Source organism: Sorex fumeus, unplaced genomic scaffold (assembly GCF_029834395.1).
Source record: "Sorex fumeus unplaced genomic scaffold, SorFum_2.1 ptg000240l, whole genome shotgun sequence".
Taxonomy (NCBI): domain Eukaryota; kingdom Metazoa; phylum Chordata; class Mammalia; order Eulipotyphla; family Soricidae; genus Sorex; species Sorex fumeus.
Genome location: NW_026606297.1, coordinates 8191047 through 8212796, shown reverse-complemented (window position 1 = coordinate 8212796; position 21750 = coordinate 8191047).

Genomic DNA, 21750 nt, shown 5'->3' with positions numbered 1-21750 from the left:
CAAAGTCACGCAGGTTCCGGGGCCGAGATCTCCAAGCCTACTCGGATTGGGGCCGAGCATCCTCCACCCAGATCCTCCAAATTCCAGTAGATGGGGGTCACACCCACCAACTTGCCCCCTGGCGCCATGTAATCCCATCAACGGCCAAGACTCAGAGACTATAAAATCCAGCTCCCAGAACCGTGCGGCCGCGACATCCTATTATGACATCTTATTATCTCATTCCTACTTTGGATAAACTGGCAGGCTACCGAATGTAGCCTGCCCACACGGCAGAGTCTGGCAAACTCCCCATGGCGTACCCAATATGCCAAATACCAGTAACCATGATGGGTCTCATTCTCCTAAAGAGCCTTGACTATAATCTCAGGGCTAGGATTAAGGAGACGTTACTGGGGCCTGCTCGAGGCAATCGACGATTAACAGGATGATTTGTGATTTGTGACATGGTGGGCAGGAGCAAGATCATTGCACCTCTACCATTTGGATGATTAACTTCCCATACTAAATATATATTTTGAAACCATACAACAACAGAAGTATCATCCTGCGAACTTCAAATGAAAAGCATCCACCTTTAATTTTGGTAACAAGTGGTGAAATTTCCTTTGATTCAACATGCGTTTTTTGTGGGGGGGGGCACTGTTTATATTGTGGATTGTCTTAGACCGTCTTAGTTCAATATGTTTTGGATATTTTTTGTCCTTTTTTCTAGATAAAAAAAAAGAGAGTGAGTACTGAAGCAGAAAGTTGCTGCTTGTAGAGAGTAAACCTTCCAAACAAGCTTCCATCATGTATATCCAAGAACTTGAGAGATCATTTAAAACCTGTATATTCAAAATAAATTTTACTTCCAGTTCCAAATTCATTGGCATTGTAATATACTCCGAAGTATAGTTTGTTTTGTATTTAATCATTTCTCTCAGTGCCATGTGCCAGCAAAATTATGAATATAATTCATTATTTTGCTTTAAATTTTTTTTTGGTATGTTCTTTCCAAAACAAATGACAGCTACCTTGAGGCAATCAGACTTGTGTGGGAAAGAAATACTCTTAATCATATTTTTGTCAGGGGGATGATTCCAGTTTGCCTGCTTGAACGCAATTTGCTTTTCAATTTATTTTCCCTCTCTAAGGTGATAAAAGAGCCAATATTTCTAACTGCTCAGGCTGCATACTAGCTAGCAACTTCCACTCCAGTAGATGAAATTTTTATTTCATTTACAGATGAGAATAATGAGGCTCAAATTAGGATTATACAGTGCATTCTGGGTTTTATAGTGAGTTACTTTGAAGTAAGATGTTAGTGAAACTAGGTTTTTTAGTGGTGAGCTTAATGCAGTGCATAAACGTTCTCAAAAAACAGACTCAGTGTGTCTCAGACAACAGTATGTGGAAGGCCAAGTCAGTTCTGAATCTCAAGGAAAACAGAGAAGATCGAGAAGATTTCCTGCTTGGTGCTGGAGGTTTCCCTGTTAATCCCACAGTGTGACCATCAGGCTAAAATTAAGTCCCACTTGATCTGATGGGGCTGAATATTAACCCCTGACATCTTGGATCTCAGGAAAACCACAAAATTTTGGCTGGAAGAAAATGTAGCTCTTTTGGTTCAGAAAGATTTATAAAAATCTCCACCTAAAGAACCATATTCTTTTTCAGAGGAAAAATTCAAAAGAGGGCAGTGTAGATAAAAGTAGAGTGATTTATGAAAAAGATAGTAAATCCCCAAACCATGGGTACTGGCAGTTTCAAGGAATAGGTATCCAGCAAGTTTCATAGCAAAGGAAGGTGTGTGTCTAGAAAAGGGAAACATATGTAGAAGGGTTTGGGTATGACAAGGTAGCTGTCATTTGTTTTGGAAAGAACATACCAACTTGGGCTAGTGCCAAAGTTGCTCTTGTCTCTCTCAAAGAGCTACGTACCTGTTCATGCATTGCCCTTATTATTAGCAGTAAATAAATGTAGCTAGGTAGGAATTATAACTTTATTTATATTGGGGGTTTAATGAGAAGAAAAGCAAAATAAGGCCACAGTTTGACTCACTAACTATATTCTAATAAAAAGGTAAAGGCCCTCCCGTTGATCGTCGATTTGCTCGAGCGGGCCCAGTAACGTCTCCATTGGAGACTTTGTTGTTACTGTGTCTGGCATATCGAATACTCTCGGTAGCTTGCCGGGCTCTCCGAGAGGGGCGGAGGAATCGAACTCGGGTCGGCCATGTTGGCCGCTTGTAAGGTGAACGCCCTACCCACTGTGCTATCGCTCCAGCCCACCTAATAGTTTACTGGAAATGTTGTTCTGCAGTCCTTGATTAGGAAGTTGAAAACCTAGTTGCCTGGCTTGGATCTCAGGACCCTGAAGACATTTCTGCAGATTCATAAACTAGACAATTTTGTTTCTACCTGCATGCTTTCTCTCTTATGACATGCAGATGCTGATTTTTATTGGCATGTAACTGAAACTTATATAATGCTGTAATTCAAAGCTACTTCAATATTTTAAAATGTCATTTCCCTAAACCCAACTTTATTTGTTTTCTGGTTTTTGTTTGTTTTAGTTTGGGGGCCGCATCTGGAAATGCTCAAAGGTTACTCCTGGCTATGCACTCAGCAAACACTCCTGGCTGTGCTCTGGATACGAGATCTCTGGATTCAAACCTGTGTTGGCTGCTTGCAAGGCAAGAACTCTAGCTGCAGGACAATCTCTCCAGGCCCTCCCGTGATACTGCCCGTAATTCTTTGAGTTAATTAATAAGTTGATTAGGCCAATTAGTTAAATATTGAATATGATCTAAGGGAAGAGGTCAGGAATTCAAAAAAGAGTGTTGCTCTCACAAACTTTAAAAAGACAAAGAGAAATACTTCTGTAGAGTGCTCAGAAATAAATATAACTCTGCCTACTCATTGATTTTAGCCATATGAAGTCTGTGTCAGACTTCTAACCTAAATATCTATGACTTTGATGTGTATCTTTTTAAATTTTGAAAGGAGAGATAATTTGTTAGCAGCAGTTTACAACCCAATATGTTTAGTTCTATTTTATGTTATTACTTTAATATTCAAGTTTATTATGTTTCTTTTTAGTTCAATCTCAGTTTGTATTAAAAAAGAAAAAAAGAAAAAAAGAAATTCTAATGTTAGCATGCATCTTATTTTTTAATAAGCTTTCCCAAAATGTTCCAGATTGGAAAACAGATTTCCAAATTGAAGGTAGATGACATACCTTCTATTCTAATACTGAAATGAACAAACATATAAACAAAGAAGTAAACGATAATTAGAATAAAACTCTGTGTATCTGAGGGCTCCCTATTAGTGTGTATTGAGCTACAAAACCTAAGCATCCCTTCTTTTTGAATGCACACTGAGCCTTCTCTACAATCTTACTTATGTGGTTATCCTTAAGTGGTGGATAAATGTTAGTTGTTCTGTGTCACTTGGGTATTGTGTTAAGTAGAAAGAACACTTGAGGCTCGCCAAAAGGCAACAATAATGAACTTGGTAGTTAAAAGGTAACAATAATGAGTTTGGTAGTTAAAATGGAAGCATATAAATAAGAGTATCATAGATATTGTATATTTCATGAGTCATATCCAAAACGTAAGTTGTATGAATGAACATATACTTAAATAGAACAATCAATATATGTCTTCTTATTGTAATAAAATACATAAATGCCATACATGCTACATTTAATGCTTTCATTTAATGCTACTTCAATTTTTAAAAATTCCCTTTCCTAAACCTAATGTTTCTTGCTTTCTGTTTTTGTTTTAGGGCCACACCTGTCAATGCTCTAGGGTTACTCCCGACTGTCACTCAGGGTATCCCTCCTGCCTGCTATGAACTCATAGCAATATTTATAAATTAATTATAAATAGAAAAATATGTTTTTTTATCTCATACAACAGAATCTTCTTTAAGATAACATAAATTTGCAAGGAAAATTAGAAAAAATGGATGTTCTACTATGTATCAGTCTTAGAAAATAGTTATTTCTTCAGAATAAAAATTTCATATTTAAAGCTAATAATTAATAATTGCACAGACATGATGCAACTAAGTGATAGCAAGAACAAGGGTAAAAAATTGACTTTTATTATTTTGTGATAAATAGTTTAAAATTGATTTTGTTTCACCATAGTCACACTTTCCAAAATGTCATGTTTACATACAAATGACCTTTCCTAGAACACAAATATATCTATGGCTATATAAATGCTTTGTTAAATGATATCAAGCATGGATGACTTTTTTTTGTTTAAAATTCAAAACTTTGTTCATTTAAGTGGAAAAGGATGTACTATCTATAGTCTAGCAGTCATTTGATATATTAGTTATTTTTAAAATCAATATATGGAATAAAGTGATTAAGTGAAATAGAACTGAAATTGAGCTACTTAATATGCTTGAATAATGACAAAGTGACACGGTAATAACTTTTAAAATAATATATCATGATTTGATAGAAGGAGGAAGTGCTTTTCTTTATACATGTAGGATGATTATTAAAATTAATGTCAAAACTTTAGCTGCTTAACTTAAAAAGCTTATTGGTAATATATCCATGGAGGTCAACTCTGTTGAACTTGGTTAGAGTTGATTAAATTTTTGCATTGTTCTTTTTTTTATAATTTTTTTTATAAATTTATTTAATGAATCACTGTAAGAACAGTACCAAGCTTTTGGGTTTAAGTCTTAGTCATACAATGATCAAACACCCATCCTTTCACCAGTTCACATTTTCCACCACCAAAAGCCCCAGTATACCCCCCATCCCACCCCTACCCCTACCTCTGTAGCAGATAATTTCCAAATTACTCTCTCTATACCAGCCACCACCATGTTGAGACCACTCTCCACACGCATGAAGGTACCGGCAGAGGAACAAAGGCATGTGGGTCCCGGGGCTGAGATCTCCAAGCCTCCATATTCCAGTAGGCAGGGGTCACACCCACCAACTGGCCCCCTGGCGCTGTGTAATCCCATCAACGGCCAACACCCAGAGACTATAAAACCCAGCTCCCAGAAGCACGTGGCCGCATTTGCTGCCGTGTGACATTTTATTTTCTTATTCTTACTTTGAACAAACTGGCAGGCTACCAAATGTAACCTGCCCACATGACAGAGTCTGGCAAACTCCCCGTGGTGTACCCAATATGCCAAATACCAGTAACAATGATGGGTCTCATTCTCCTAACCCTGAAAGAGCCTGGAATATGGCACTTTTTAAAAAATCTCAGGGCTAGGACGAAGGAGACATTACTGGGGCCTGCTCGAGGCAATCAACGAACAAAAGGATGGTTGTGATTGTGATCATGATACTTTGATTACACTTAATATTTCGACACCAGTCCCACCCTTATTTGGAATTTTCTCCCAACACTCAGACCTTATGAAAAGGCAACATTAGATAATTTGTTTTCTATTGCTAATTATGAATAGCATATGGCCATTTAGGAGCTTAATAAGTGGCCAGAGGGGCCGTTTGTTGGTGGCATCTTGGGGGTCTCCTCAGGGTGGGGCAGGAGAGGTACCAGCTCCACCCCTATCCCGTGAGGTCCCATGTGTCTTGTCACTGTTGGCCTGTACCTGGACTGTCCAGTGGGCTCTGGAAGATGGAGGTTGCCGAGCTATTCCGGGAATAAGTGGAGGGACAACACCTTTTTTAATCTGGGATGGCCCGGCACTGGTGGCCTAATGTAAGATCCAGTCCAATTTTTGCCAAAAGCCGCTCAGTTCTGAGACTTGTTTTGTGTCTTGGCATTGTTCTTTTGCAAATAGTTCAGCCCTGTGATGAGTCAGAGTACTGGATAACTTGATTCTATGTGTCTCTTTTTTCTCCTTCGTTCCGCTGTAATTTCTCGAGAACACTCATCCCACTGTAAAAACAAAGACTAATTGCAATAACAGAAATATGCAAATCCTTTAAAAATGTCTGCATCTATATAGTTTCTGATGATGATGCATCCCCCAGGCAGGTTAAAGGATCCAACCACTTCAAACTGGAAGCGAGCACACCTTTACTAGACAAATGGTGTGATATCTGAAAGATATCAAAACCGGGATTAATTATTTATTAAAATAATGCCTCAGATCAAGTTATTGTTTATTATTCCACATGAAAAAATAGTTTTATCCTGACTGGAAATTCCATGATCTCCATCAATCATCACTGTAGTCTGGGAACATGTAATCTTCATCAAATCTAGAAAGACTTTTTCTTGATTTGGAAATCTCTGAAGACAGCAAGATAGCAACACAGATTGAAAAATAAGTTGAATATATACTCCTACTTAACACATAACATAATGATAGGAGCATAGTGATAAGGCCCATAGCAGTTTCCAATCACACTAGGTAAGTATGTCAGTATTGTAACTCAAGAAGAGGGTGTGTCCTGATTAGGGACTAATAATCATTGGTATGATTAGATTCAATACTGGGATTAGTTCTCATTTCATCTCTAGCTTGCTATTGAATCAGGATTTTGGTGCATATTAAAACAAGTAATATAAGAGTGCTCAGAATAGGAGACTATTAAGTGTTTAGTTTTCTATTGAAATTGTTTTGCATACATTTTCTATGTTGAGTGAAGACAGTTTCAATAAAGTTTATTTCCTACAAAGCTGTCGACTAAATGTTTATATTAAGATGTATTTCATATCTGTATACATATTTCTCTTAAACATTTTCAACTTTTTTCTGTTGAAAGTTTATTTCTACCTTTCGTCTCAGTAGAAAACCAGCTTATTTACTGACTGCATTGAAAAGTTCAGCTCTTCAATTTATAACACAGCTAACCTTCTCTGCATGACATTGCTATCATTGACATTATCAGTGGTTCTCTTACACAAAACAGGAAAACAGGATGTATCTAAAAGAGACAGGATGTAAAAAAAGTCATAGAAAAAGAACAATAACATTGCAGATATAAAAAGAAATAAACAGGTTTCTGGTCATTGTTACTGATATATTAATAAAAGAAGAGAATGGCATATACAAGACTTGTGAAAAAAGAGAATGTCATCTAAAGGTATAAAAAATTAAAAATAATTAATGTCTCTCTCAATAATAAATGGAGGTGAGATAAATCACTCTAAAACTCCAAGAGCTGCCCAAATGCATAGTCCAAAGACTGTACTGGAGATCAAAGACAGCACTCCAGATAAGCTTTTTTTTTTTTTAAGTATTAGCCTTAAAAAAATCGTACATACATATCTTCAATTAAAGGGATGTGGGTGGGAATCTTGAGACACTGATAGAGGAACAGTGACACCCGTGATGGATGTGGAATTGCATGTTTGAATCTATGTGTTTCAAATCACAGTATTGCAAATCACAGTACCTCAATAAAAATTAGAAGAAAAAGCTACCTGAAAGATTTCAGAATTCCTTAAAAACTTTAGCATTTGTCTCAACCATGTAAGAATGATGCTCTTATAGCCTCTGGTCTGTTTATTGGGAAAGCTTTATATTTCACTGTCTCAAAGTAATCACTAGGATGAGGGTTGTGACTCAGTTGAGGAGTACAAGCCTACCGTGTATTAGGCTCTGAATTTGATTCCTGACCTCCCAAAACAAATAAAAAAATACCCAGAGAAGAATATTCTGTGAATGTATTATTTTATCTTCAGAATTAAAAAGGTGTTTATCATTACATCTTGTTTTGCCATTTGATTGAGAATGCTGCATTAATATCAAATAATTAAATAATAATAATATAAATATACATTTTAAAAGGTTTTCTTATGTAAAGCAGATAATAGGTAGTATCTCTAAGAAAATGGCTGTATTTTATGTATTACATGATCAATTCCAACTAATTTGCAATTTCATAAATATGCTCTGATATAAAAATACTGAAAGGAAATTTAACATTTTATACACAATCCTTATAATTGTCGCTTTCTGATGACAGGAAACATTTAAAAGTATTTATATTATGAGAAGAATGAGAATGCATAACAGTAACACATATAAATGAAAAAGAGCAATACATAGTAATACAAACAAAATTAAGATAAAAATATCTGAATAAATGATTAAAAAAATCAGTGTTGAGAACAGGCATTGGTAAATGAGAAGGCAGTGACGAATAGAACCATTTCTATTTTGCTGCTAAATGACAGTTAAAATTATAAAATTATTACTATATCTAAAATAAAATAATAACAGTAATTTCTTTAGCAGCTAATCTGCATATATGACCGGAAAATAAGATTGATATGAATGCCATTCTAGATAAAATTTGTTGGTATTTGGAAAGGACATAAAACAATTCCTAAGTTAGGAGGAGAGGCATAGCCCAAATTTAATGTGTAAAAATGTTAATAATTTTTGTTTAGGAGATTATCACATCTGTCGGTGGGAACATCTTAAAAAAACACCTCTAAAATAATTTTAGTATATTAGTTATTTTCACAACCAAGTCTAAAGTGTCTATGTACAAACAAAAGTCTTCTGACTACTTAACGTAGATTATCTGGACAGTTTTTAATAAGGTCATTAACCAGTTATAGGCATGTGTGGCTCAGTTTCTCAGAAGGCACTTATACCACAGTAATTCCCAACAGTCCATATCATATAGTCTTCAAGGGTAGCAGGCCGAACCTTCTTGGTGTGTAATTACACAGCATGATGTTTATACCAGGGTGAAATCACCTACAGCACACTTGTCAGGACATATCCCTGTTCTTAATCAACCATGAGTACATTGTAATAAGGGCAATCAAGCCTTTCTATTCCTTAAATACTAATTTTATTTTAGAATTCTCATTAATATAGGTGGCAGTGAATACATTTTGTAGCTCAAATTCCATGTCCCTGTTACATTAATTACCCTAAGTACATTAAATCAGAGTATACCTTTTTTTTTGGTCTCTATAGGAGTGTCTTTTAAAGAGTTTTTGTTGTGTCATTATGAATTACTATAAAACATCCCAAGTAACTTGTTTATTTTGCTTTTAGATTTAAAAAATGATTTTTTTTTCAATTTAAAGTGTGAAATTCTCTGTAATCAACTGGTATTCCCTCATGCTTTGTCAAGCTTTTTGTTTGTTTTTGTCATCACATAACCCTTGTGTCTATACTCAGGGATCATTCCTGCAGTGCTGAGAGATCATATGTGATGTTGAAGACCTTATCATGGCTCACAGCATGTAAGGCACATGACTTAATGACTGTACATATCTCTGTACATTTCATGTCACCGTATTTTATAAGATAATGAAAGCTTTTTGATGTCAGGATAAAATACTGTATCATTTCAAGCAATGACATCAGCATATTTTGAGTAATTTGTGAAGAATTCCAAAGTAAAAAGCTTCAACATAGGGCTTGCTTTTGTAAAGGCAAGAGCAAGCTCAAAGCGTAGGGTGTATTTTTATAGCAAATGTGGTAAAGTTATTCTAGGTTTTCCAAAAAGTTGTTCACAGACTACTTTAAATCATCTTGATAAAAATAGGAATTGTCCTTAATTGTCTAGTTCCTGGTCCACAGGAATCCCAGGTATGAAAACATCAAGAAATGACAGAAAATAGGATCTGAATAAGCTTTCAAGGGGAGTTTAACTTGTTGTCTGGGGAGGATATACAAACGTGGATTAAATTAAAAGAAATAAAATTAAAATTATGCATAAGCCTTAATAAGGAATCGTGAAACACACTTTATCTCAATCTCTCAAAGCAGATTCAGTTATTGTCCTAATGGCTCTAATCATTGCTCAATCTAAAGATAAATATTTTTGAGTAAATGCTTACACTATTGATTTTAGAATAAATCTTCAGATATGGGGCCAGAGCAATAGTATAGCAGGTAAGGTTTGTCTTGCTGCAACGTGGCTGACCTGGTTTCCATCTCTGGCTTCTCATATGATCCCCTGAACACCATCAGAAGTAATTCCTGGATGCAGAGCAAGGAGTAACCCCTGAGCATAGCTGGGGGTGACCCAAACAGCCAAAATAAATAAATAAATAAAATGTATAAATATATATTTCTTCTCACCAAAAAATTGATAAATTCTAATCTTGAGTTCTGAAGTCCCACTCTCTTACTTATAAAGGACCCTATAAATATTAAATTAAAATCTAGAAATATTATTTTAATTTTTTTATTTGAGAATCTGTTCCATTACTATTTTATGCATTTCACTGATGTCCAATTATCTCATCATAGTGGTTTTCCCCTTCTGTATACAGGTAGTTTGTCTATTATTAGAATTATTTGCTTTATTTTTGCTGTTATTCTGTACTATGTTTTGGAATACAATTCTCCATGCTTCAGGGAAAAAAGTAACTCTTTGATGATGCAATTATTTTCCACCCAATGTCTTACATGAAGCAGATTGAAATGTGGTATCTGTCCTTAATTCCTTAATTTCTGTGGTGAACCTATACTAGCTTGGCTTAGATACACAACACATATGAAAATAACACACTGGAACTAAAGAGATATTACAGCGGGTAGGGCATTTACCTTGCATGCAGCCAAACTATGTTCGATCAATGGTATTACATATGGTTCCTCAAATTGCCAGGAATGATCACTGAACACAGAGCCAAAAGGTGTGTCCCCAAAGCCAAAAATAAATAAATAACACAAAAACTCTTTAAAAATTATTATTCATTATGTTTAAAATCTCACCATTCTACAAAGAAGCAATCATCCATGTCAAGAGAGCGGTTCGGCAGGGTGATAACATTTCACCAAAACTCTTCAGTGCCACCCTCGAGAACATCATGCAACGACTGGAATGGGAAGTAATGGGAGTGAAGATAGATGGTCGGCAACTACACCACCTCCGCTTTGCTGATGACATCGTTCTAATAACACCAAACATCAGCCAAGCGGCACAAATGCTGACTGACTTCGACCGTGAATGTGGAAAGGTCGGACTACAGCTGAATCTTATGAAGACAATGTTTATGAGAAACAGCCTCGTTCCTGAGGCTCCATTCGCTCTCAACGGGACCACCATCTCTGAATGCAACAATTATATATACCTAGGTCGAGAAATCAACATGATGAATGACCTGGCACCTGAGTTGCGCAGGAGGAAGAGAGCGGCTTGGAATGCCTGTAAGAGCGTTGAAGAAATAACTAAGAGGACAAAGAACCTCCAGCTACGAGCACATCTCTTTGATTCCACTGTTCTTCCTGCATTAACATATGCCTCAGAGACCTGGACCCTACGAAAACAGGATGAGAACGCTATTCGGGTCTCTCAAAGAGGAATCGAAAGAGCTATGCTTGGAGTATCATGCTTCACTCAAATGAGAGATAGAATAGGAGTTCTGATCTCTGTCAACAATCAAGAATCAGGGATGCTGTCTCATTTGCCAAGGTGTCAAAAATCAGATGGGCTGGACACGTAATGAGGTTTACAGACAACTGCTGGACTAGAGCCATTACTGTCTGGATTCCATGGGACGCAAAAGATCACGTGGATGCCCACCTACAGGATGGTCAGACTTCTTCGTCAAGACCCTTAATGATTGATTTGAGGCTCTGCATGTTCCTAGAACGGACAGATGCCATTGGGCTATGCTAGCACGCAACCGGGATGAATGGAGAAGTTACTGGCACCCGCTCAAGTAATTCGATGAATAACGGGGGATCAAGTGATCAAGTGATGTTTAAAATCTATTGATGAGATAATAATTTTTCAAGTATTTGCTTAGAATATTTTCTTGCTCATGTTATATGTTAGAAAATAAAATATTACAGAATATATAAGTCGTGTTTAATGTGCTGCTATTCAGGTTCAGCCCCATTGTCTCACCTATGTTTATGACACCAGCAGGTCCTTATAGTAAGCGTAGAAAACTCATTTACCTGATGATACATCTATGAGTAATTAAAAGATATAACAAAGTTTGAGATTCACTGCATGTATTTAACGTTTTTCTGAAAACATCGATGACAATAAAAATAAAGAAAAAACTAGCAACATCAAATGATTTTTAAGAAATTCCAAAAATACCTGATAAATTACTTAAAAAATGATTGCCTTACCAATACACAGTTTGGATGATATTTTATAAGAATCATATCCTCATATGTGTAAGCACATTCGCATTCATAACAAATCTAATGAAAATGCCAGAAACAAGTTGAAATTTTTTAAAAGAAATTGCCAAAAAAAAGAGATTCACTATGTCTTCTGTTACCATCAACATTGATAATTTTAGTATAAATCTTACAAATAATTTTCATAAAATTAATTTACAGTACCTTATTAGGTATTTTAATTTTTCTAAAAACCTCTTTAGAACCATTTATTCAAAACAATATTTTAAGTTTTTGGGCCATCCCCTCACATTTGATGAGTCTCTGGATACTATGTGGGGTGATGTGAACCAAATTCATGTTAGCTGGGTGCAAGGCACCCACCTTAGCAGCTGTACTCTGACTTTGACCTAATGTTACATTACTGCAAATAATTAAACAAATAATATAACTTCCTTTCCAGCCTACAAATGTGACATGTTAGGCTATCATAGACTATCATAGTATGCATTTTTATGTCAAAGTCTATTTTTAATAGATTTTATATTTCCTGTATTTTAGATGTTAAAATTCTCAACAGAATTTCAGTGATTCTATTATAAGTAACAAAATAGTAATATGTCAAGCTCTCCAGTTTTAGGTTCATTGTAAGATCCTATCACAAATGTATGAAAAAACACAGCTCCAAAATATGAATAGTTGTGGGGCTGGAGAGATAGCACAGCGGGTAGGGCGTTTGCCTTGCATGCAGTCAACCTGGGTTTGATTCCCAGCATCCCATATGGTCCCCTGAGCACTGCCAGGAGTAACTCCTGAGTGCAGAGCCAGGAGTAACCCCTGTGCATTGCCGTGTGTGACCCAAAAAGCAAAAAACAAAAACAAAAAAACAAACAAACAAAAAAACCAAAATATGAATAGTTGTAACCTCAAGAAACATTAGGGAGCATTTTTCCAATTGCATGCTTTCCATCTCAGGAACCATTAATGTCCTGAATACAGAAGTAACAGTGGTCTTTGCTAGCTCAGCACAAAGAACAAAAATCACAGTATAAAAAAATAAAAGAAGGAAAATAATTAAAAAGAAAACAAGATAGAAGAGATTGTGGAACAAGGAGTGATAAAACTGAAATGTAGAGGTGATTATGTTAAGATATTATAAATTTTCCTGTCTTTTCTAGAAGTTTAAGCATCATGTTTTACCTTAATCACTTAATCACTTAACTTCCCGTTAGTCGTCAATTTGCTCGAGCGGGCGCCAGTGACGTCTCCATTTGTCCCTGTCGCGTGCTAGTGTAGCCCAATGGCATCTGTTCGCTCTGGGAACATGAAGAGCCTCAAACTGATTGTTCATGATCTTCACGAAGAAGTCTGACCATCTGGTAGGTGGGTGGCCACGCAGTCTTTTGACATCCCGTGGAATCCAATCGGTAACAGCTCTAGTCCAGCGGTCGTCTTTAAATCTCATTACGTGACCAGCCCATATGATTTTTGATGCCTTGGCAAATGAGACAGCGTCCCTGATTCTTGATCATCGACAGATGTCGGAACTCCGGATTTTTTCTCTCATTTGAGTGAAAAGTGATATTCCAAGCAGAGCTCTTTCTATTCTTCTTTGGGAGACCTGAATAGTGTTCTCATCTTTGATTCTGTTGAGACGGAAGCGGTCATTGAAGCCCTAGCCAATCAGGGCATTCAAGCCCAATACATCAGGATCCTCCGTGAGCTGTATTGCGGATTCACTACCAGGATCTCACCATTCTACAAAGAAGTGATCGTTGATGTCAAGAGAGGGGTGCGGCAGGGTGATACCATTTCACCGAAACTCTTCAGTGCCACCCTCGAGAACATCGTGCGACGACTGGAATGGGAAGGAATGGGACTGAAGATAGATGGTCGGCAACTACACGACCTTCCGCTTTGCTGATGACATTGTTTTAATAACACCAAACATCAGCCAAGCGGCACAAATGCTGGCCGACTTTGACCGTGAGTGTGGAAAGGTAGGACTACAACTGAATCTTACGAAGACAATGTTTATGAGAAACAGCCTTGTTCCTGACGCCCCATTCGCTCTCAATGGAACGACCATCTCCGAATGCAACAGCTATGTGTACCTAGGTCGAGAGGTCAACATGACAAATGACCTGGCACCCGAGCTGTACAGGAGGAAGAGAGCGGCTTGGAACGCCTTCAAGAATGTCGAAGCAATAGCTAAGAGGACAAAGAACCTCTGGCTCCGGGCACATCTCTTTGATTCCACTGTTCTTCCTGCATAAACATATGCCTCAGAGACCTGGGCCCTATGCAAACAGGATGAGATGTTTTACCTTAAGTTTTCATATAAATTTGAGCACTGTGTATGTATATGTGTACAATGTAGGATAATGATTATATTTTATTGTTTTAAAAGTGGCTATCCATTTTTCCCAGCACCATTTTCTGAAAAAACTTGTTTTCCACTGTTCTTTTGGATTTATTTCCAGACTATATTCTGTTCTATTTAACTGCACGATGAATAATTTCTAAATATATACTTTTTTGCATCGATACTGTAGTTAATACTGTTGTGTTATACATTGTTGAGAGTAAACTTGCAATCAAGTATTGTATTCATAGCACAGCAAAGTAAAATGTAAAATACAGGGTTTATTAATCAGGCTGGAGTGATAGCACAGCGGGTAGGGCACTTGCCTTGTACGCAGCCCACCCAGGTTCGATTCCTCTGCCTCTCTTAGCCCGGCAAGCTACCGAGAGTATCTCGCCTGTACGGCAAAGCCTTGCAAGCTCCCTGTGATGTATTCAATATGCCCAAAACAGTATCAACAAGTCTCACAATTTGTTGTGAGCTGTTATTGATGCCCGCTCGAGCAAATTGATGAACAACGGGAGGACAGTTTTACAGTGCAGTGCTACCTCAATTAATCAGGCTTTGTTAAAAACACATGATTTAAAACCGTAAGGTAAGCTAAGTAAAGAATTATATATATATTTATATATTTATATATGTATATGCATATATATATTATTCTTAGAAAGTGGGTTTTTGAACATCAGGGAAATTGCTTGCTGTCCTCAGAATTCCAAAAATTCAGGAATGTGAGAAAATCCTTTGCAATGACATCAGTTGTCTGAATCTTTAAAGGGTATGATTCACAGGAACTCAATGGGATGTAGCTGCCAAAGTCATGTCTGCCAAGTGCCTATGCATCTTGTTGCAAGCTCATTGTAAGCTTTATTTTTCTTCTAAGTTCTAAACTCTCTTCAAATGCCTCTCATTGATTTTACTTAAGCTGAACATTAGCTTGATTCCAGAACTTGGAATTCGTAGGCTTTCTGGTGTGAAACAGGTCACCCTATGAAAGAGGGTGAAATAATTCACAACAGAAGACAATCCAAAAGAGATTGATGATGAGCAATTAAACATAATTAGTGATCTTCTTTATGAGAGAAGTGGACTATGAATAATTTTAAAATGAAAATAGATTCAAAATAACCAAAAACCAAGTAATTTTCTATCTTCCTTCACAGGAAAGTAGTGACTTGACGAAACACCTGTATATCTATCCTCACTGTGTTTTTGTTTTGCTATCTGGATTAAGTTTGGAATTTTTTTCTTTCATGCTTTTAATACCTAGTCTTTTATTCTATTGGAACCAGATGAAGCATGCAAACAAATACATAAATATACATATACACTCACATACCTTATGCATTATAGTGTACAGTGGAAGGTATAGATTTACCCTCATTTAAGTCACATGTTAATTACTATAGTTATAGTATAGGGATTCTTTAATTGCCTAGATTATTATAAGAAATGTAAAACTCCAGTCTTTTGTCATGGAATTTCTTACAAAGAATTGTCATAATTATTTTCTTACAATAACTGTTTCTTGCAAAATCAGATCTGATTTTTCTATGAAAATTCTAATCTCAGTACTTTTTTATTTCTTTATAATCAAAACTTGCTTCAGTGATAGTCTCTTCTTTTATTAGTCTCTATGATGAAGAGCAACTAAAATACAGTCCACCTGGGTCTGGAGCAATAGCGCAGTGGGTAAGGGGTTTGCCTTGCACGCGGCCAACCCGGGTTCAATTCCAAGCATCCCATATGGTCCCCTGAGCACCACCAGGAGTAATTCCTGAGTGCAGAGCCAGGAGTAACCCCTGAGCATCGCCTGGTGTGACCCAAAAGTCTAAAAATAAATAAATAAATAAATAAAATACAGTCCACCTTCTTTTTTTGTTTATTTTGTTTTGGGAGTTACACCCTGCTTGCTCATGGCTTAACACCTGAGTCTTTATATGGGGCTCACTCTTGACAGACTTGGGGGATCATACAATGTGCCTGGGATCAAACCTTGGCTGCCTGTGTGCAAGGCCAGCGTCTGACCTGCTGTACTATTGCTTTAACCTCACAGACCATCTTCTATAGTCCCTTATAAATTGTCCAGAAATACATACCTTTAGACACTTGAGTTGTTTTATATAATGAATATTTCACCACTCCTATTATTATATATTGATTGTATAATTTTGAAGATAAGTTAATTATTTTAACTCAGCTCCTATTTTCACTGTATCTTGGTTTATTTTTATTTTGGCTCCAAATAGACAATTTAATGATAATAACATTCTGTGTATATTTCAGTGTGTTAGGCCCATAATATTATAGGTCATGATTAGGGGACACCTGTGTGCCATTTTAAACTTTATAATAAATATATCCAGCTGAATATGAGAAAGGTTTAAAAGTTTATTTTAAAATTAAGGGTTTTATTTTTGTATTTTTGGAACAGATGACAAGAAATTGGATCATATAGTTGCTCTATTATTAGATTTTGAGTAATATTGATGTTTTATATTAACAGTAAACCAGATGATATTGTCACCAATAGTGAATGAAAGCTTCCTTTTCTCCACATGCCTGCCAACATTGGTCAATTTCATTCTTCTGATATATGTTATACTCACTGGTGTTTGTCATTTTGATTTAAATTAAATCAAGTAAGATAATAAGTGGTGATGAACAGTTCTCATTGCCTAACTGGTTCTCTGAATATCCTCTTCAGAAATTTATCAAAACTGCAGCAATAATTTAAAAAAAAGTGGAAACAAATGAACAAAAACATCATTATTATAAAATTTAAGAAAAGTATATATGTATGTGTACACACATATTAATTTCTCAAATTCCAATCATATGACTGATCAAAAACTTTCAAAAGTCTGGAAATGGGGCAAGAAATGATAATGATTATTTTATATTCAGGAGGTAAGAGATAAGTTTACCTAAAACCAATGTCTACAAAATAAACTTCTAAGTCATTGTATTGATACTTTAGAAAATTAAGTATGTATCATTTATTAGTTCAGATAAAGAACTAGTATTTGAAAAATATTATTATATTACTGAGTTGAATTTAATGGAAAAGATACATTATTTATGGAAAACAGCAACTAGCATAGTACTAGATCATGAAAGTAACTGAATTTTAGAAAAAGAAACACATTTCAGCAGAATTATAGGTGGATACTGAAACATATCATTTTTCTTTATTAGTTTAATTTTGGTTTTTGGATCACTCCTGACAATACTCAGGGATTAGTCCGGACTGCAATCAGGACTCACTCCTAGCCATTCTCAGAGGTCCAAATGAGATCCAGAGTAAAACCTGGGTCAGTTGCATGAAAGGGAAGCACCGTAGTCTCTATGCTATCTCTCCAGCACCTATCATTTACTTTAGAATTTAATTTTTATAATCTAATTCAAGCAGTCTGAAAACCAGCAATGTTTTCAATGAACTTTAAAGCCTCATCTGGCTATACATTTATGGATGCTATTGAAATTCTTGAATTGCTTAAGTGGATAGAGATTTCACTAAAAATATATTGAACATGTGGATAATTTTATGTTATGATTGTACCTGTTTACTTTTTTTTATTCTATATTAACTTCAATAGGTGATGTTTTTAAATATATATAATTATTGAAAAGAAAAGTACAGAATCAACATATTTAATCAATAAATATCTCTATTTGTACCCATTGCTTGATTACAAGGGTTGAATGCACTTTCTTTAGATACGCAAAAAAACATTATACAGTATTTTTATTGTTTTGAAAAGTTTCCAAGCATATTTTTAAAGAAAAAATAAATATTCAAATGCCATAAACCACACTGAACATGAATATAGATGTCCATGTGTTCTATTTGTATTCTTTTTCCATCATTTGCAAAGTGATTCTACATTTTAAACATCCAGAAATTTGGAAATTTGAGAACTTAAAACATTTTTTAAAGGAGATTTTTATTAACAGAAGATAAGCAGCAGTTCTCAATACACACAGTTCTAGAACAAAGAAAAGGCCAGGAGACAGGGAGTCACTGGTATACAGGCTTTGAAGAGAGGCTGGTAGCCACGGACCCTAGAGTGTCACCACAGAGTAGGAGGACAGTGGCACTGTGGTGGAATTAGAGGGACAGAACCACAAATGTAACAGTGCAGATGGTGTAATTGGGATCCAGTAAGGAATTAGGGGAAAAACTGAGAAGTAATGTGATGCCAAGACGGAACACTGGGGCCTTCAAAACTATTTCCTTAAACATATCAAATAAATAACTATAATATCATAAATAGCTGGACATTTGTATCTAAGTCTTTCCTTAAACACCTACCTAGGAATTAAACCTTTATTTATTTATTGTATCCCGTGAGATACAGTTACAAAGCTTTCATGTTTGAGATTCAGCCAGACAACGATCGAACACCCATCCCTCCACCAGTGAATATTTTCTACCACCAACATACCCAGTATCCACTCCCACCCCCCACCATTCCAGTCTTCACCCTGCCTCTAGGGCAGATAAATTCCACAATACGCTCTAATTGGTGGCCTTACTTTTTGCTTAAATTTTCCTACCACCATTCAAGCCTGCCTGCCAGGAGCAGATGCTAGATAATTTATTTTCCATTACTCATTTTGAACATCACGAGAGCTCACGTGGCCGAGAAAGTGACCGTGTGCTTCTGTGATTCTAGATTGTAAATGACTGGGTTCCAGATACATCTCTGTAGGACACTAATCCTTTTTGGGATTCAGTTGGGAGTCTCTGGACCAGGGCTGTTGGTGAGCTAAGATGGTGTCCAGAGGCAGATTGTGGGCACAACAGTTAGGCCAACCAGCAGGCAGGGAGTCAGGGAGGAACAGCCTGGCTGGCTCCTCTGCCACCAGGAAGCATGGAGATTTACTCCTGGAACCCACATACCTGGGCCTTGCTTGTTGAAGCTCTTGGTCACAGGGATTCCATCTGGAGTAGGCAGGGAGAGCACACATGCTCCATCTGGGGTGCCCTGGGGAAATGGGCTCAGCATGGGGCCCGGAGAGATCTCTGGAGCTGTGGTGTCTTCTGGGACTTGCTGCTCTGTCTCTCAACTAAAACCTATTTTTCCTTTTCAGTCTAACATAACTAAGGCTTTCATGATACTTATTGCGGAGTGTGAGAAAATCAAAAGTACAGTAGCTTGAAAATACTTGAATAGTTTGTCTGATTAAAGGAGAATATATTTTCTGTGATATTAAATACATGAATATATTTTCCATTGATTAGAGTGGTTTATTCTAAGATAGAGTGAAGATACATAAGATGATGAATAATAGAATGAGAGTATCTCTGCTTTGCCTCTATTTAATCAATAAAAAATAGCTAAAGATACTGCTTACATTGCTCTTAGTATTTATTATTGGGGCAAAAATAAAGTAATCTCAATACCTTTGATTTTCTCATAAGGTAGATAAATAGTAAAATAAGCATCGGGCAGATTGATAGAACAGAATGCAATACATTTATCAATAATGACTGTGCTTCCTAAATATATGAGAGAGCAAGTGATACTGAGTAATGCACAGAGTTTAGGGGCAAAGTGTAAATAATGGATCTAAAACAGAGCATTGAGAAGAAAACCTGGGCCTTAATTAGGAATGTTTACAGTGAAAAGCCCAGTAGACAACTGTACTTAAATTTAAATTCAGGATTTCCCATTGGAAAGATAAAAGAATTAAGTCTTCTCAGCAGTGAAGAAACCACATTCATGAACATAGAAATTTACATGTAAATATATTTTCAAGAGCAACTTTAATTTTACCTTTAATGATTTCATGATGAAATTAATGTTTTGACAAGATATATTTTAGGGTGGAAGATATTTGCTTCCAAACTATCTTTTGTCTTTGAATTTAATATATTTAACAATTAAGGCATGTGGGAAATATTTATGTAGATTTTAGAGAATATGAATTTTGCTGGATCAATTGCATTGCTATTTATTTATGAAATATATTTTCATCAACAAAAGAAGTAACCATGATGTTGTTTTAAAATTAAATTACATTATTTTATTAAAGAGGACATGTTTAAGTAGTTTGTTACTTTCTTAAAAGCAATATAAACAACATTTAGAACATCTTTTGAGTTAGTATATATTTTTACATATATTTGTATATTTATATGTATACGTTTTACTATCCAAAGTGTTTTTCTCATAGTTCATACATAAATTGTACTTTAAAAGGAAATAAATTCATGTGGCTATAAATTCTTTACATTAATCCAATCACAATGTTTTGCATGAGATATTTTCTATCTGTAAATGTTCTAAACTTCTTAAAAGTCCTTTATTTTATTTTGCACAAAGCTATTTTATCTACAATTTAAGTCAAGACTGAAGGGACTCAAATTTACTTGCAAATGAAAAACTCATAGAGTTAGAATGAGTTGAAAATACTTCCTACTAAAGTTTATTTGAATACGTGAGAAAATTGTCATACCAGAAAACAAGTTGTGAATTTTATCTTATTCTGCCATTTTCCATAAAATATATAGAATGACACGATGGTTAACTGGAAATATGTATATTACTTTGAAAGTATAGTCTCCATGGTGCAGATATTCATATGCTTTTTATTTATAATCAGGATCCATTTTTGACAACACATTGGCTTAGTTAGATTAAAATATCACCATTTTTTTGGGCTCAGCATTATAGATATTAGCAGTGATCTGCATTAACATTATATTGATAGTTGTTAGTATCAAAATAGTTTAATATAATAGTTCTTAATAATAATATCTAAAATTTTATTTATAATAATTGCTGATTTGGAATACAAGTTTGATAGATTCAATTACCCTAGATCCAGTATCTGTATCTGTGATCTTACAGTTTCATGTATCCTGAGATGCAGTATATACTTTGTAACATCTACTTGAATGCAACAGATCACTGAACACCAGCCCTCCATCATTTCTTCATCCACACTTAAATATCTCCTGTTCCTTTGTTCCTCCAACCTCTCAGGTGAGTTTAACTTCCTGGCTGACATCCCCATGGGGCCTTTTTGGAACTGGAAGTGGGATCCTCCTCCCTTTTGGCTGGGTCCTGGTGCCTGGATGTTAACACCTGCCATTTCAGCAGGCTTAGTGCCACATTTCCTGAGCAGCACAAAAGCTCTAATCCTCACACTTCACACAGCTCAGATTTATCCTTCCAACCACGGGGTGAAAACAGATAGGGAAAAAAAGCAAAACTCTCAGACTAATGCCTCAGAGAACCTCAGAGGAGCTAACTGTCAGCACAGCGAGAGCATGGTGAACACACTAGGGAGGAAACGGTAACGCCACCAAGTTCAGTGACTGAAAAGAATAACACGGAAGAATCTGCTACTACAAACCATCTCATA